The sequence below is a fragment of the Cupressus sempervirens genome, chromosome 11, assembly GCF_028749045.1.
Source record: "Cupressus sempervirens isolate cs-2001-9-10 chromosome 11, ASM2874904v1, whole genome shotgun sequence".
Classification (NCBI taxonomy): Eukaryota; Viridiplantae; Streptophyta; class Pinopsida; order Cupressales; family Cupressaceae; genus Cupressus; species Cupressus sempervirens.
The window spans coordinates 533,696,650-533,712,029 of record NC_143128.1 but is presented as its reverse complement, the minus strand read 5'-3'; the positions used below and the strand labels follow the sequence as shown (position 1 = coordinate 533,712,029).

Below are 15,380 nucleotides of genomic sequence, written 5' to 3'. Positions count from 1 at the left end.
AGGAACTAAGTTTGATCATTATGGGCGTTGTGGTATGGGATACAATTGTGTTTTATGTGCTTAGGAGAGGGTGTCTAGATAAGATAAGATAAATCTATTAATGTCCAACGAAAGACCAACAGAGGTCTATAGGACTGAGAACTTACAACCATGAAAGCAACAAACATGAGAACACCAAACGATGTTCGCGAAAGAACAAGAACAAGAACAAAAACCAAAAGAAGCGAGCGAGAGCCACCTTGACTTGACATGGAGTAGGGAACTAAGCTGAGAGAGAGAGAGAGAGAGAGAGAGAGAGAGAGAGAGAGAGAGAGAAGAACGGAGAATGACAAAAGTGTTGCCACCTAGGAAATGTTTGTAGCCTGTAGGACCTGCTTTGATCTCAACTCCCAACCAGGAGGGAAAGTGTCTCAAATCATAGCCTTGAAGTTTCTGATAACTGCCCATTTACCCTCTTGTTTGGCAACTACAACAAGAGCCCGAGCCTCCTTAAGTTTTGCTGCCTGGGATTTGGTGAGATCCTCATCAAGATAAATCTTAATGGGGAGAGAGAAGAGTTTCCTCTTTGTCCTAAGAGCTCGAAGGCGATCAACAAGTGAAAGGAACCAGATAAAGAGGGTATTGTCATGCCTGATCCAGGCACAATCAAGTGAGATGTCAGTGATATACAGTTGGTCTTTAAGGAAGGAGTAGCCTGCTGCAAGAGGCTCGAGGTAAGGAAGAGGGAGATTGCAGACCCTCAAGTTTAGCTCATAGACACGCCTGACTCTTTCATCCGCTATCTTAGTCTGGATTAGCTTTTCTACGCTGGAGAGAGTAGCAAAAAAAGGAGGGTAACCTATTGTAAGTTATGTAATAAGTGATAACCTAGTAATTAATATTTTTGGAAACACTCTAAAAAGATAAGTTAGAGATATTGCCTTGTTGATGCCTCGAGTGCTTGTGTACACTAAGGATGGTAATGAGATGACAATATGACTGGTTTGCCTTGTCTTCTTGAGAGGGTTTTCTGGTTTCGCATGTGTCACGTTGAGGGTCCAGGGTTCAGAGTAACCAGTCTAGGGTAACTCAACGCTTGAGGGCCCGAGGTCTATTAAGAGACACAATGCCAATTTACTCATTAAATTTACGAACTACATTATTTTCTTAAATATTGATAGAAATCACTAAATATACTAGAATGATATTACACTAGAGCCTATTTTTTTGATAAAATTAACTTTAAATAGTCTATTGAGAGACTAGTCCAGGGTAACTCAAGTAGTTTGACCATGTGATGACACTTTGTTTCGTAGATTTTGTATTTACCTCTAATGGCGTTGTTATTGATTTGATGTATTTAATGTGGCTATTTGCTTTCATTGATGGTGATTGGTGATTCATGGATGATGTACTTTTGACATGTGGTTTTTGACTTGAGTTGGATGTCTTTCATTGATTTTATCTCATGATTTTGGTGATTTGATCTTTTCTTAGTGTATGTATGATGTTTTTTTATGCGGTGTTGATATTGGATTGGGTGTTCTTTCTTTTTGGATTATCTTATCTTCTTGAGTAGTATGTGTTACTTTTGAGGTAGTTTTGGCTATTAGGATTCCTTGCTGAGGAATAATTTGTGAATGATTAGTCATTTGTGGGTAGTTCATTATTTTTCCTACACGGTGGGAGTGGAAGCTTGATTTGGTAACCACACGATTGAGAGGTAGTGTCTTCTTACCATTTGGGCCCCCCTCACACTGCCATCTATTGGATGTTCAATGATGTGGTTCTACCTTTATCATTCTTATCTCAGAGGCTTCTATTCAGTTGATGTATACATGTTATCATTTATTTTATCTATTCTCACATACCTCGCGACATGTGCAATGAATGTTATTTATTGGATGTACCTTCATTGTATTAGTTGTACTTATGCATTTGCTTATGAGATTATGTATCTATTATATCTTTGTGATCATGAGACATTGTACTTGTGACTTAAATTGATTAATATAAACTTCTGACGTAACTCAATGTGAAGGAACCTTTGAGGAATTGAAACTGTCTATGTAATTGCTTATGAGTATTTGATGTGTATGTTCATATTGCTTCCACATTAGTGTTATCTTGATGTTGTTTAAACTTAAAAAAATAATAATAAAATTGGTAACCATAGTAACATAATAGGTTTATTTCTCTTGGGTTCTCGAGCGGGGCATTACAAAGATAATAAACAAAATAATTTGGTGTTTGTTCACTCACATTAGTTTAGATCGGGAGAGTAATAACTAAGAGCCAAGAACATCATTTTTTTGAAAATGTTCTTAGCAAATGGAATTATAAATTTTAGTTCATAATGACTTTAATTGTTAGCCGTGTTACTTGAATTTATCAAATGGTAGGCAAGGAAAATAGATCTCTAATGTTTAATTATAATAAGACCTAGACTTCCGCATGCCATAATTTCCAATGAATTCTCTATTAGTGGTAGAGACTGATAGTAGAGACAATTGGGATTTGGAAACCTGCATAAGAAATCAACAATTACAGTGGTAAGATAGCTACACCTTGTGATATTGTTGTTTTATTCTTAGGTAGTCTTATGAACTTATCACACCCTCACCCCATTGCAAATGGGAGCTTGCCTCTTTTTTCTCTAGCAGTAGAGTAGATGTATTAGTAGTCTTAGTTTAGTGGTAGTTTCATGTCTTTAAGTACATGGGCTAAGTTTGGATTCCGACCTACTGCAGGGCTTTGTACCTTGGCCAACTTTTAAACTTTCTTCACATTTTGAAAGATAATAAGAACTTGCCATTCAATTCTTGAGGAAACTAATGTGAATTTATTATAACATGAGGCTAAGTTGAGGAGTTTTTCTCGTGAAGTGATGTGAATTGAAAAACATGATAATCATGTTAGGAATACTAGTTTGGTTGGCACTTGGATATGTTGGTTATGTGTTGTATTGATGACAAGTTTTGTCATTGATGGCAACATATGTTTATGAGATTATGACAGACATAGATTCAATATATTGTAGAGGATTATTGACACAATGAAGTTGACATAGAATAAGTTAAGCTATGCGAGCTTAGGATTATGTTCACAAATGAGTATAGGTGTCACATCTATGTTCATTTGAGTTTGTGTTAAGTATTGCCTGAGGTAGAGTTCATTTGGTGAAGACTGGTAGTAGACTAGTGTGCAGGAAATATTAACAGAGACAATTTTTAGTATATTTACTATATCTTATCAACGAGATCGAATTAACATCAACGAGCTTGGATCATGGTTGAAGACATGTTCATGATGCTATGTTTGTGATAGCAAGGTTTAGAGATTATTCCAGAAATGTTGTTGAAGTGAAACATGCGATATATTTTACTGGTTATTGTATAATGTGGGAACCTAAATGTAATAATTGTAATGATGCTTAAGAAGGCATGTATGCGTTAGTAAGGTCCTATGTAATTAATTGTACATTGAGAAAGTTTTAATAGACCAAACTAATTGGTTATTTGGAAGGGTATAAAGGAAATTTATTTCCATGGTTGGAAAACATCATGTATGTGGTCAGAGGATGCAAGTTTGATTGTTGGATAATCAAATCAAAGCAAAGATTGATGATGGTACATGCTATTGAGCTTCACATGAATTGTATTGGCAATTAATTTGCAGTTTGGTCAGTTCAATGTTGTTGAATATGTTATCCTGAAGTATTTATCTTCATAATTGTTGGAAAAATTTAGACAGTGGGTCTAGTTGTTTCCCTATTAACCTTTAATAGTGTTCGAACCTTCTAACAAGGTCTCCTATTTGGGATCTGTCTTTAAACAGGGACTATTGTACTAAATGCACTATAATTGGCTCCTAACAAGGTCGCATCCTTTCACAAGGAACTTATATATTAGTACACTATCTTGTAGGTGTCATCTCCACCAAGGTTTTCCCTCTGATCAAGACTTTCCTTGGTCAGCAAATCATTATGTCATTGTGTATAAATTACTCTTGTCGTGGTTCATTTTTTTGGTTATTGGAATGAGATTTAATAAGTTTAGAATTAAGATTAATATATCACAATTGGTTCACATGCCCTAGTTATGTGTGAGCTTTACTTGTTAGCAATTGGTATTAGAGCATCATGTCCTCTTCGAGAAGAAATTTTAGCAACTTGAGGAGATCCATGACATACAATAAGGGGAGTCCAATTTTTTTGGAGAAAACTCTGACAATTGGAAGGATAAGATGCAAAGACATTTGATCTGCATGGGAATTCACTACTGATTGATTACAAAGACAACTTAATGTAAAGAAGGAGATCAATTTACCTTTCACATACAAATGAGGAGACTATCTTCAGTGTAATATGATTGCAAGAGAAGCACTGATCACCACACTTCCTAAAGCAGAATTTGTTGAGTTAAAGGGTCTTAATCTTGCTTATGATATTTGGACTAGATTAGAAAGATTATATATGAAGGTGATGTACACACAAAGAAAGCTAAGTTATGGAATTGGAAATCTAAGTTAGAAAGTGCCAAGATGCAAGAAGATGAATCTATCAGGTTAGATGTTCAAAGGATTACTGAGATTGCCACATGTATAAAGAGTTCTTGAGGAACTATAACAAAATATGAGGTATGCTACAAGATAATGAGATCTATAACTCTTGGTTATGATCATAAGGTAAATGCTATAGAAGAAGTTATCCTTCTTATGGAATATTTCAATAGAGGGACTTTGATTGGAAAATTGCAAGATTTTGAGTCTAGTTGATTAAGCAATGTTTTGCGTAGACGTGAGACAACTTTCAAAGGTAGTGTGCATAATGATAAAATGATACTAACAAGAAGTGCATGCATTAGTGGAGACTATGCAATGTTGGTTACAAGTTCAAAAAAAAAAGCGAGAAAGATTGATGTGCTTGTTTCGTTGATTGCAAAAAGAGAACCTACAGGTAAGAAACCACCTTTTGTTTGTTGGCATTGCAAAGAGTTTGGTCATTTTTTTTTTCAAATGTCCAAAGAGAGAACCGAAAGTTAAACCTAGGAAATCTTACAAGCCAAAGATTCCTAAGGATTTTTTGTATGCAAGTGACGATGAAACTGAATTTAAGGAAATCAACTTCTTAGATAGTGATGATGAAGATGAGATAGGATTTTTTGTTATTAAGGAAGAAAGCCTTGTTAAAGAAGCAAAGGCACTTGTATCACATGTTGAGGAAAATAAATTTGATTGGATGCTAGATAGTAGATGTTCACATCACATGATAGGTGATAGAGACAAACTTATTGAGTTCAATAGCTATGTAGGTGGTGTAGTCAAAGTTGGTAACAATGCAACTTTTCCTATTAAAGAAAAATGATCCAATACTTGTGATGGTAAGACTAACATTGAAGATGTTTATCTTGTTGATGGCTTAAAGAACAACTTGTTGAGTGTTGGGAAACTTGTTGAGATAGTCTATCATTCTCCATTCAGTGAGAAGACATGTACAATCAAGGACTAGCATGGAAAATTGATTGGCACATGTACAAGATCTAGAGGTAATGTTTTTTAGTTTAATTTTACTGAAATCAGTTGTTTGGTTGCAAAAGTGGATGAAAGTTGGTTATGTTATAGAATATTTTGTCACATAAATTTTGATAACATAGCCAAGGTGATTAACTCTAATGTTGTAAGAGATCTACCTAAGATTGTGAAACCCTCTAACATGATGTGTAAGGAATGTGTGATGGCTAAACAAATAAAGAGTTCATTTCCTAACAATACATTCACTACTTCAAAAAAGTTGGAAATTGTTCACATAGATCTATGTGGTCCAACAAAGACTATAACTTTCTATGGTGAAAAGTATTTTGTTATCTTCAATGATGATTATACAAGAATAATGTGGATTGCATTTTAAGGGAGAAATGTGAGGATTTTGACAAATTCAAAATATTCAATGCTAAAGTTGAAAATGTATAATATATGAGAATCAAATGTCTAAGGTCTAAAAGAGGTGGAGAATTGATTTCTAATCAATTTAATGTTTTTTGTGAGGACAATAGAACTCGTAGACAAGTTTCAACACCTACAACTCCACAACGGAATGCAATAATAGAAAGAAGAAATAGAACAAGTAAAGCAACTAGAGCGATGTTGCTTGAGGGCAATGTAGCACATGTCCATTGGAGAGAAGTAGTTATCACTTCATTATACACTATGAACAAAGTTTAGATCATAGGCAAGACACCTTATGAGTTATGGTTTGATCATACCCCTATAGTAAAGTAGTTTAGAACTTTTAGAAGCAAGTGTTACGTCAAAAGAGAACATGATATAGGGAAGTTCTATTCTAGAAGTGATGAAGGTATCTTTCTTGGTTTTTCTACTAAGAGCAAGGCATATATATGTTACAATATGAAATTGAAGAAGATTGCTGAGAGTGCAAATGTTAGGATTGATAAAAGATTTCAAGTTTAGGAGAGAACACGTGATTATGATTTAGATGGAAATTCAAATCAAGCTTTTACAAGTTATAAACCAATGATAAATCAAAACATAGAACAAGAAAAAAATTCTTTGAGTTGGATAATGATATACAATCACACATTGAGGAAGATACTAGAGAAGAGAAAAGAGCACCTAAATATGTTGCAAAGAATTGTGCTGAAGATCATATCATTGGTAATGCTAGCAAAGGTGTGATGGCAAGGGGCAAGACAAGAGAAGAAATTTGTTTGATTTCACAAGTTGAACCTAAGATTGTTGATGAGTCATGTAAAGAAAAATTCTGGGTTAATGCAATGAAATAGGAACTTGAACAAATAGAAAAGAATAACACATGGGAATTTCCCTAGACTCAAAGATAAGAACATTATTGACACCAAATGGGTATTCATGAACAAAATAAAAAACACGGTGAAGTTGTGAGGAAGAAAGAAAGGTTAATATGTAAAGGCTATTCATAACAAAAAGGTCTAGATTTTCAAGAAAATTTTCCTCTTGTAGCAAAACTAGAAGTTGTAAGAATATTTTTGGCTTATGCATCTAATAAGAGTTTTGAAGTGTATGAGATGGATGTGAGGTCAGGTTTATGGTTTTCCATTGACAGAAGACATAGACATTTTATGCAAGTCGAAGAAAGCACTATATAGATTAAATCAAGCAACTAGAGTCCAATATGCTAGATTAGACAAACATTTACTAAGTGTGGGTTTCAAGAAAGGAAATGCAAAAAATAATATCTATCTAAGGATAAAGGTAGAGGGCTTATTGATCATTGTAGTATTTCTTGATGATATTCTTTTTTAAGGTAACGATGAAGCATGTGAGAAGTTTTTTGATGAAATGAAGAATGAATTTGAGATGTTCGTGATTGGTGAAATGAAGTATTTTATATGATTGAAAATAACATAGAATAAAGATGGTATTTTTATATCTCAAACCAAGTATCTTTAATAATTTCTAGTGAGATTTGATATGGAGAATTATAAACCTGTTAGAATACCTATGATTTTTGGATGTAAAATGTCTAATAAGGATGAATCACCTAGTGCTATGTACAAATAAGATACAAATCCATGAGTGGAGGATTGTGATATTTGACTTATTCAAAGCCAAATATTGTTAATGTAGTTGGGATACTAGTGATATTTGAAGTAGATCCTAAAGAGACACATCTAGCAAAAGTAAAGAGAATATTCAAATATGTGAAGGGAATAATAGATTTTGGCTTATGGTATGATAGATCTAATGATTTCACATTGTGTGCGTATACTAAAGCTAATTGGGCAGGTAATGTTGATGACAGAAAAAGTAGAAATGGTGGAGTATTCTTTCTTTGTGGAAGATTGGTATCTTGATAGAGCAAGAAACAAGATTGTATTTCACAATCCACAACAAAGGAATAATATGTTGCAACAGATAATAATTGTGATCAGATTATCTGGATGAAGAAAATGTTGAAGGGCATTAGTATTGCATTTACATAACCTACTATTATGCATTGTTTTAAAACAAGTATGAGTATGTCAAAGAATCTTATTTTACATTCAGAGACTAAATGCATTGTAATTTAGTATCATTTTATGAGAGAGAAACAAGTAGAGAAAGAGATCATAGTGGAATATGTGAATACAAAAGAACAAATAATAGATATATTTGCAAAACCATTAGCTATGGACACCTTTGAGTGTCTCAAAGCCATGCTTGAGGTGATGTCCCTACCTAATATAGAGTGAATGATGTAGTACTGTGTCAGTCCAGTTCAATCATAACACTATTCTTACACATGGAAGTGATGCTTGGTCGTGCTCCTTAGGAAGAGTGATCACAATAGGAAAAACTATTATAGTTCTTATGATTGACGTGTGACATAAAAAATGTCTTTTGACACTTGGCATATTTATTTTGTTTCAATTTGACTTGATCCAATGCAAGTGATTTGATGAGAATGTTCATCAAAGGGTAAGCACTTCATATTGATATTTGGCATATTGGCACCTTTTCCATTGATGTTAGAAGGGGAGAGATTCAATGAAAAACTAAAGACCCACAAAGGGGGAGAGATTCAATGGCAAGCCAAAATATTGAAGAACTTGATGGGGAGATTATTAGGGAGATTGTATAGGTTGAAGATATTTAAAAATTACAAAGGCTATATATGTTGAGGATATTTAGAAAATTGTTTAGGATTGATGGTTTTTCATCATATGTTTTCATTAATGCCAAAGGGGGATATTTTGAGGAATATAGGTTTGGTTGACTCTTGGATATGCTATTTATGTATTGTATTGATGATAGGTTTTGTCATTGATGACAACATATGTTTGTGAGATCATAACAAACAAAGATTTTGTCTATCGTAGAGGATTATTAGCACAATGAAGTTGGCAGAGAATAAGTTAAGATATGCGAGCTTAGGATTATGTTTACAAATGACTGTAGATGTCACATATATATTCAATTGATTTTATGTTGAGTATTGGCTGAGTTGGAGTTCATTTGGGGAAAAATGGTAGTAGACCACTGTGTAAGAAATATTAATAGAGATAGTTGTTGGCATATTGAATATATCTTATCAACAAGCTGGAATTAACGTTAACGAGCTTGGATTGTGGTTGAAGACATGTTCATGATAGAAAGACTTAGAGATTATTCTAGAAAGGCCATTGAAGTGAAATGTGCGATATGTTTATTGATACTTGACTGAATTAAGGAAAATCATTGATCTTCATTGTATAATGTGTTAATTGTATTGTAACATGTGGGAACCTAAATATAATAGTTATAATGATGCTTAAGAAGGTGTCTATTCCTTAGTGAGGTCCCATGTAATTAATTGTATATTGGAGAAGCTTTAATAAGATAACCTAATTGGTTAGTTGGAAGGGTATAAAAGAAAGTTGTTTCCTTGGTTGGAAAATATCATGTATGTAATGTATGTAGTCAAACGAGTTTGATTGTTGGATAATTAGAGCAACACAAAGATTAATTTTGGTAGATGGTATTGAGCTTCAAAGGAATTGTATTGGCAATTGAGTTGTAGATTGGTCAATCTTGTATTGTTGGATATGTTATCCTGAAGTATTTATCTTCATAGTTATTGAAATAATTTAGATAGTGGGTCTAGTTGTTTCCATATTAACCTTTAACAATGTTAGAAAATTTTAACAAGGGTTTTAGGTCTACTAACAAGGATTTTTCCTTTAACAAGGATTTTTGTATTGAATGCAATGTAATTGACTCCCAACAGGGTCACATCCTTTCACGAGGAACTTATTTATTAGTACACTATCTTGTGAGTACCATTTCCATTAGGGTTCCCCCCGTAGTCAATAAATCATTGTGTCATCATGGTTTATCTCTTTTTGTGGCTCATTATTTTGGTTATTGGAACTAGATTTAATAAGTTTAGATTTAAAATTAATATCTCACAATTGATTCACCCCCCTCCCCCTCTTAGTTGTCAATGGAATTTACTTCTTAACAAATCACTCAACTGTCAATGAGAATTGAGATGAGAGATCAACTTGTTGATAATGAAGTTGTGAAAATCAGGTCTATTTGATGAGGATGATGAGGAAGAAATGGAGGAGCGGTCGAGATTGAACATAAATAAGTAAACAACACATATTTAATTTTTAAGAGCCTAACTTGGGAGAGGCTAAGTAGAGTTTGAATTCTAACCCCTCTTGGGGCTCCATGCTAGGTCACCTCCCCTTCATTAGATCAATATAGAAATAAAACCACAAGATGATGGCTAAAGTGTGGGTCAATATTGGAATTTGTAAGATAGAATCTAAGTTTTGTGGGTTGGAAATGAAGTAGTTGAAAAACAAAACAAAAATCGAATCCAGATGCAAACTAGGTGAGATCCAAAGATAGGAACTGTCACTTTAATATGATCCAAATGTTTTTACTTTTAACTCCAAAGATGGAAATTGTCACTCTAGTTCACTCCAAGCATCATTTAATTTTTCCAAAATTAATTTTAATATTCTATTTATGCATGTAAAAGTGCCCAAATACCTTACAATTTCCAACTCAAACAAGACAATTGTATGGTACAGTGCCCAACTATAATGGAAATTCCAATCTCAACAAGATAATGTACATTGGCCTCAACAAGGAAATACACATGTAAAAGTACCCAATGAGCATTTATCTAAGTATATTCATTTGGGCCCAACCAAGGCAGATTTTAAACCTAAAGAGACATGTCTTTGAGCTCAACTGCTATGGAAATTCTGACCTCAACAAGACAATGTGCATGTAAAGGTGCCCAACTACTATGGCAATCTTGACCTCAACAAGACAATTTACATGTAAAAGTTCCTAATGAGCATGTGATTTTTTCTTTGTACATCCATTTGTGCCAAAAAAGGTGCATTTTACACCAAAAGAGACATGACTTTGAGCCCAACTCCTATATGAAATCTAACTTTTTAAATTGTATGTCAATAACTTACCGAATCCTACTAGCTTGTAGGTTGTTCAAATAGAACTCAAATAAAATTATACATTGTTCTTTGGTAAAATATGTTGATGGTGTTTAATGTCAAAAAAAGTGAGGAAAATTTATTAACCTAACACTTTTCACACATTAAATATTAAATACAAGAGAAAGAGAGGATTCCAAACATGACTCTCAACATTAATCAAGTTATATTAGTGAAATCAAAATACATGAAGGGATACCAATAATTAAACCAAATTATATCAAGGAAGTATGCCAAGAAGTTCTTTTTCATGCAATGTAAAATTCTTAAAGACGTGTAATTATAAATATGAAATTGAACTAATTGAGTTAATGAGGAGTGAACAATGGACCGAGATGCTAAATCTATGCATCGAACCTAATTAAAATATAGAAATAGGTCTAGGCTAAAAGGTGAAATAAATGATAAATTGTGTACCTCAAAATGTTAAAGGTAATGTCCCTTTTCACTTTGATTATTGTGGATTTGAACTTGTGACTAAAATTCTGATTGTGATTCTACAATCATGACATAAAACCCAAAAAATATTATTTTTCTCAAATCTCTAGGAACATATTGACTTGTTGGTAAAGTGTTCAAACACTTTACAAGAAGATGGAAATGTTCCTAGGAAATAGTAGCAAAGTTGACCCAACTTCTTCAAAAAGGTCTCGATGAGTAGTTTTTGGATTTGAAACCATAATTCGAGTATCCTTCTCCCACACATAGTAAAACTTGATTTTTGTTTTGGTTTCATGAGGGCTTTCCTTGATCAAGCCCTAGATTGAGGAACTAACCTTGAAATTGAGATGTAGAATATGAAAGATAGAAAGAAAAATATTTACCTTGCTTGAAGAAACTCTTGTTAACAAGGCTTTAACAATGCTTATGTGTTGTTAATGTTAAATTTGTAATGATGTAGAAAATCTTGAAAAATGCAATAGATCTACCAAAATGACATCATGGAGCAATGAATGTAAATGTAAATCGATGAAGATGATGACGAATGCCTCAATGTAGTTCTCCTCTCTTAATGGATACCAAAACACTAGTTCTTGAAGAGGAAATGCTCACAAAGGATGCTTGAATCTTGAAAGCCTTGAGTGCATGATGAAAATCTACTTTCTTGAATGTTTAAGAGTTTGAGTGCCTATACTTGTGCATACATATCATGAATTTTCCTTGGATTTTTTAATAAGGTGTCTAGGCTTCCTTTTATACTAGTTTTTTGGTGCAAAAACAAAGAAAGCTAATTGGGTCACCTAATTTCCAAATTTACAACCCTGAGACTAAATTTTCCTAGGAGCTAAAGTCCCCAAGGATTAGGTCTGGATCAACCTATTCCAAGGTTGGCCTCAAAAGGGCTAGCTCCAAGCTCTCAGAAACTGCATAGATGAAAATGCAAGAAGTGGGCCATAATAGGAGAAAGAATTGATTGATCGTGAATCCATCCATGGTCCATAAGGTTTCTAAAGGGAAGGAGATAAAAGGTATTAAATAATAGGGGATTCCATTTTGAAATAGTACATTTAGCCCCCACTTTAGTAGGAGTATGAGTTTCTTCAAACTCACGATAAAGTAGATCGAAAAAAAAAGTTGATCTTATCATGACTAAGGAGATGAAGAAACCATCAAGCACTTAGATAGACTTGAGTCTTCATCATATCCAAAATTAAAACAAGAGAGACATCATTGACAAGAGAAAAAGAGCACAATTAACTCACCCAATAAGGTTTGTATTCCTTATTATGAACCACACAAAAGGGAAGGTGTGCTACAAGAAAATATGGTATTGAAAGGTTTAGCAAGTGTGTGTGGCATGCTATTCAACCCATAAAATATGAATTGAATGGTCTACCAAGTGTGTGTGGAATTCTAGAAAATCCATAAAAAATACTCATCCTCAAGGGAATTGTGTTCCAAAAAGAAGAATTAAAAATGATCTAGGAATAAGGATGTGTTTTTTGTTAAGGGTTCAAAAAGAATAGCATGCTTCCCAGACTATCAATAGTCCAAAGAAGGATCAAACAATAGCCATGCCTCCTAGAATATTATTAATCCAAAGAGAATCAAAAGCAAGGATCAAGCCTCTTAGAGAACTTGTAGTTCAAAGAAATATCCATAAAGAACAACAAGGATCAAGTCCCAATTGTAAGAATTTGGTATAGCTCTGATATCATGTAAGAATTTGCCTCAAGCTTTCATACCATGTAAGAATTTTACTAAAGCATGAATGAATGCTAAGATCTAAAAGCTCAAGAGATAGCACAAGAGAGAGAAAATATGATCAAATGAGAATGGATTAATTAGAAAATTGGATGAATACATCATAGAAGTGCCTTGTATATAAAGACAATCAAGATGACTAGGATTCATGCAAAGAGATAAGCATATCAACTAAGAATGCATCCACCAAGAGTGGATTATCCTCCATTGTGCATGAATTTATGTGCAACAATAAGAGGATAAGAATGCAAAGGTGTATCTCATAAAGAGATGTAATAGACAACATGTACTCAATTAGAGTGCAAACTACTATGTTGTCTAAATGATAACTCATATGAATATGCAAAACCCTAGGTCTCTACATGATAACTAATATGAATATGTATTATCCTAAGTAAACTTAAGTAAAGTGTAAATAGTAAATACATATTTACACCAATACCCCCCTTAAGTGCAACTTAGGAGAATGTAATTAAGATCACAAAAGATAGATAATAATGTTATATGGGTCCTAGCTACTAGGTCATGTTAGGTACCGATGTACAAGTTGCAAGTGCGAAATATAAATGCAATGCAATCTCTCATAAAGTGGAGAAAGAGGGAAAACCACATGGGAAACCCCCCCCCCCCCAAAAAAAAAAAAAAAAGAGAGATAACTACAATAAGAGAAAATGAGCGAGAAGACCTCATGTGAGGAAAGGACCCCCCCATAAGAGAGAAGAAGTGGAAGATAGACCATGTAGCACTCCCCCCCCCCCCCCCCTCCCCCCCCCGCTCCTTTCACTATAGAATTTACACCTATGGTAGATGCTCCATGCTCGATGTAGAAACTGCATCATGAGTCACCATGTAAATACTGAAAGGTGCCTTCTCCAAATCATGCACACTATGCCACTCTTCTGAAAAATACTCAAGTGTCTCGTCTGAAGAGAAAGTAACCTCCTTCAATTGTTGTATCAAAGTATCTACCATCATGTCAACCTTGAAATAATGATCAAGTAGACAATGGAGATGAGGGTTAGAGTGTTCCCTCACAACACCTGAAGGAGGAACAACTTCACCAAAGAGAAGAAGAATTTCATGAATAGTGTCTCCCAAATATGTAATGTAGGACTCCACAAACAAACCTGCAATATATGTCAACTAGTAGTCATCCCATGGAATTGAGTCTAGAAGAAAAGGAGTATCCTATTACACCAAATCACTTGAATCCATGGTGGTGTGAATAAAAGCATTATCAAGAACAATAGTAGATGCAATATCAATAGGAGAATTAGTAGTTGTAACTTGAGTCTTTGGATCATCAAGACTCTCAATATCATCAAAAGTTTGAATCTTCCACAAGGTATGATCATCATAGGGAATGTTATCTACATCATCAAGTGGAAGGAGACAATCTAAAACTAGATCTTCTAATAATGGAGGAGCAGGAGGATCTCCAAAGTGTTCCCAAATAATAAGACAATGTGTGTGTAGGCACTTAAAACCTTCTAGCTTGCTATCAAATTCATAGAAGAAAGATGTAACAAGGCTATAAGAAATCAATCCCCTTATATGCATATTCCTATCACACCAAGCTAACTTTTTGAACTTTGACTTGGGCTTAGGAATAAGTCGATAAAGATTAGGCAAGAGTTTTATCCATCTACAATATGTAATGATTCCCTTTTCCCATGATGCATAATTATCTCTAGTAAAAAATACAATTGTAGGATGGATTGTCCATTCCATGACTTTTCCCATGATGTGCTTATCTCATGAAAAACAAATTAATGCACTCTCCAAAATGCCAAAAAAGAAAGAATCCCCTGTAGGACCTAGAAAACAGGTTAAATGCATAACATACTAGGAGTAAATCAAAAAATCAATAATCATACGTTAGCACCCACTAGTCTACTATGAAAGACAAACTAATAAAGAAAGTGAACAATGTTAAAACTCCCTCTTTTGTTTGTAGCTCCCATGTCCTTCTTCTCCAAATGATGTAGCTCCAAAGTTTCCTATAGTGCACACAAAATTGAAGAAAAGTCTATGATAATGGTGATAATGCTATGAGAACACTAGAAGTTGTGATTTTACATGAGAGATGGAGTGAAAATCTAAAAAGCTAAAGACTTGAAAAATGCTCAAGAATTAGGACCTAAGGACTCCATAATTAGGACCTGAAATGAGAGGAAGAATACTCATTTTATAATGGGCATGGAGGAT

The 15,380-nt window shown here is 34.0% G+C and overlaps 1 pseudogene; it reads right to left on the bottom strand.

Annotated features, from left to right (window-relative positions):
- Positions 1-410: 410 nt before the first annotated feature.
- The window catches only part of LOC149530732 (serine/threonine-protein kinase Aurora-2-like), a 63,841-nt pseudogene continuing 48,871 nt past the window's right edge, over positions 411-15,380 (bottom strand).